The sequence below is a fragment of the Anneissia japonica genome, unplaced genomic scaffold (genome assembly GCF_011630105.1).
Source record: "Anneissia japonica isolate Jap-2015-1 unplaced genomic scaffold, ASM1163010v1 scaffold439_len473750_cov173, whole genome shotgun sequence".
NCBI lineage: Eukaryota > Metazoa > Echinodermata > Crinoidea > Comatulida > Comatulidae > Anneissia > Anneissia japonica.
In genome coordinates this window covers 322,711-326,504 of record NW_022691745.1, presented here as the reverse complement: position 1 = coordinate 326,504, position 3,794 = coordinate 322,711, and the positions used below count along the sequence as shown (strand labels likewise).

General features: G+C 34.8%; 1 protein-coding gene across 2 annotated transcripts in view; it reads right to left on the bottom strand.

The window, feature by feature from the left end:
* Window positions 1–1,410: 1,410 nt before the first annotated feature.
* The window catches only part of LOC117100086, a 15,214-nt gene continuing 12,830 nt past the window's right edge, over window positions 1,411–3,794 (bottom strand). For both annotated transcript variants that reach the window (XM_033239635.1, XM_033239634.1), the window contains one exon: window positions 1,411–1,720. The gene's annotated coding sequence lies outside the window, so the exon portion shown is untranslated. The remainder of the gene's footprint in view (window positions 1,721–3,794) is intronic.

Sequence of the window (3,794 nt, the reverse complement as noted above, 5' to 3'; positions counted from 1 at the left end):
TAAAGAATTCTATAGAATTTTTGTATGGGTTATATCATTTATTTAACCGCAGCATAGGCCTAGCAATGTTGCCAAAGTTGTCGAGTTACACTAAGGTGTGGGAGAGACAGTCTGGTGTGGAGCTAAGGTGGTGTTTGGGGCCAGAAACCCCCGTCGGTGAAAAAAAATCACTTTTGCTTGGGAAAAGATATTGTGTATTTTCTACATATTTATATTAAATTGATTACATAAGCTTTTATCATATACAGTGCACCCTCCAATTTGATAACCCTCTAAATTCGAGACCCCTATAATTCGAGACCCAAATAGCAATCTTTAACCTTTTAACACAAAGCTAGCCCCCTAATTGGAGAAGAACCCAGATACCACCCCCATTTTTCAGGTCCAGAAGGTAGTCTCGAATTGGAGGGCTAACTGTACTTTCGAGCGACGCCCGACTACCTTCACTTTTGTCGGGAACATGCCCCGTCGGGGATGTCGGAGCCCCCCCCCCCCTGGTCAAATCCCGGCGTTACACGTTGAGTCGGTTGTTACGTATGAGTGATGAATGAGGGGAATTGACACTGAACTTGTTAAGTGTTTATCCACAATCTGACTAACGAAGGAGGTGCCAATTAGAGCAACATTTTAAAACTTCCAACTAGTATACGTCGACGATTAACATTCTACTCAGATTTAATATTTATAGTTGTTTGAACAAAAACAAAATTGTGAGGCCTTACATCCCAGTAAGGTAATTCGGTCACTAATGGTAGCGTCCCCTACAACTACACAATCATATAAAATGCATGTTAGACATGCCATACTCCTAGCACTAATAGGTATCTTATTCGTCATAAACAATATTATGATTTGGGTGTATCACAACCAATCCGTTTACTATTGGGAAGATAGCTATTAATGCAAACATTAATAACGTCTAGAATAATGAACATCTAAAAAATGTTAATTAAACATTTAAACATCAACATTAAAAAGTAAAAAAATAGGTGTTATGAGTTATTATTTGTATTCTTTATTAATAATTTTAGTAAAAAAATGTATGGCAATATTTTGATATATAGTGACTTTACACTTCGGCTGTTGAAATCTTCTGTGACTTTTTAAACTCAAAACAATGAGTGGAATTATTACGATTATGGCAGCGGTCAAATATAGTATGTTCGAAACTATATATAGCTGTTATATATTGCTGTCTTTCTATATTATATATATATATATATATATATATATATATATATATATGGGGGGGGGTGGGGGGGGGGGGGGGGGGGTGTGAGTGGAGAAGGCGTGTCCACGTGTGTTTCGAAACATATGTAGAATATAATATAACGTAACAGTAATGAAAGTCAAATACGTGAGATGTTGACTTTAGAAACACTAAAATTTATTTGGTGAATATTTCGGCTACTCCTGTAGTCTTTGTCAACGCTTGACATAAAATGAACATATTGAGAATGTTTCTTGGTAATATACAATTTGAGAAATAATACCGTAATTAAGTCAAAAGCAAGTCGGCATACTATAAAGGATAAATGGTATGTGTACAAATAAACAATGGTAAGTGTTCAATTCAATTCAATTCAATTCAACATTTATTTACTTCCTTTTTGAATCAGACAAAAATATTACAATTGATTTAAAATAAATTGAAAATGCAGGAGAGGAAGAAGGCAAGAACCCGAGATGATAAGAAAAACCAATCTTGTGGAGGGACAGCCTGAAATGAGAGAAAAATATGAAATTAACAAAAGAGACAAAAAGACAAAACAGGAAAGAAAGGGACAAAAAACAATACATTTAAAACAAGTCGAAGACAGACCGACAAACCGCGCGAAAGGTAGCAACCAAGTGGGGATGGAGGAGATTGAATAAATGTTAAAAATTAGTAGTCAGAAGTTAAGAGTTTTTTCTATTGGTTAGTAAACATTTTAATGGAAGATGCATTTATCAAGTGTGAGGGTAACGAATTCCAAAGTTTGGGGCCAAAAATATGATGTTGTGCTTGAAGTAATTGGTGCTATGGTTGGGTATACGGATATTAGCACAGTTACGTGTGCTGTAATTGTGAAAGAAATAATTGGATTTAAAAGTGTTACAGAAGTGACAAGGTAAGAGACCATGGTAGGAGGAATACATAAAAAGACCTTGCTGAAGGGAACTAATGTCGGCGAATAGTAATAAGATTGAGATTAGAAAATAAAGAAGAAGAATGAGACCATGGTGGAACGCCAGATATAATCGTGATAGCCTTCTTTTGAATGATTTGAAGTTTGCTTAAGTTGGATGAGTAGGTGTTTCCCCAAACAATGGTGCAGTAGCTCAGATAGGGGAGAATAATAGAGCAATAAAGAATACGAAGAACATTGCGGGGAAAAAATGAGGATAACCTAAAAATGATACCAAGGCTTTTGGATACTTTAATTTCAATTTGGGAGATTTGTTTTTTCCAATTTAATGCACTGTCAAGATAAACTCATAGAAACTTAGCAAATTCGGTCTTGGGAATTTCGTGATTATCAATATAAATTTTGAAATTTGAAGGATCGAGAGTTTGTGATTTTTGGGGACTTCGAAACAGAATGAAGCTACACTTCTCGTGATTAATTGAAAGTTTGTTGGCAGCAAGGTATTGGGAAGTGGAAATTAAATTAGAGTTAACAATGTTGAATAAAGAATGGATATTTTTTGTTAGAATATAGGATAGTGGTGTCATCAGCATAAAGAAAAAAAGAAAGAAGGTTGGGAGACAAGTGAACATCATTAATATATAAAAGGAACAGAAGAGGGCCCAATAGGAATCCCTGGGGGACATCACAAGTAATCTGGCGAAAGTTGGAGATAGTGTTGAGATATTTAGTCCGTTGTGAACGGTTAGAGAAGGTAACGTCGAAAAAGATTGAGAGCGGGACCACGAATACCATAATGAGAAAGTTTATATAAAAGGATGTTATGGTCAATAGTATCAACTGCTTTGGAAAGGTCAATAAAAATTCCTATAGTAGATTGACTATTCTCAAATGCATCGACAATTTTATTGGTGAGGTCAGTAAGGGCAATGGATGTATTGTAGCCTTTTCTGAATCCAAATTGTCTGTCATAAATATATTAAATTTAGTAATACATTTGAATTATTTTTTCAAGGTCTTTTGAGAAGACTGATAAGATTGAGATTGGGCGATAATTTGAAAGGTCAGATTTAGATCCAGATTTAAAAATCGGTGTAACACGGGCTAGCTTCATTCTGTTAGGAAAAACCCCTTGGAAATCGAGAGGATAAAAATATGACATAGGGGTTGACAGATGTAGTTGGCAACATATTTGATGACTTTGGTATGGAAATTATCAATATCGGGTGATTTATTAACATTAAATGAGTTTAATATACAGGCCACTTCAGATTCATTAACAGGGGTAAGAAAAATAGAATTAGGTGTAGGGTTGGGTAAGAATTCCTTAAAAGATTTGTTAATTTGGGGAATTTTGTTAGCTAAAGAGAGTCCGATTTCAACAAAGTAGTCATTAAATGCAGATGCAATTGTTACGGGATCGTTAGTTTGTTCACCGTTACAATTGAAATAGGGATTTGTTTGGTTATTGGGGTTTGTTTTTCTTTTTTATCCGCAGATTTATATTATTACAAGTAGACTTGATATCATTTTTGTGTTTGAGAAATATATTTTTGTAGTAGGTAGCTTTGGTAATTTCAATCAGTAAATTTAATTTGTTGCGAAATTGTTTGTATTTGGTGAGCAATGAATGGCCAAATGGTAGACTGTGGGAAAGCATTATTG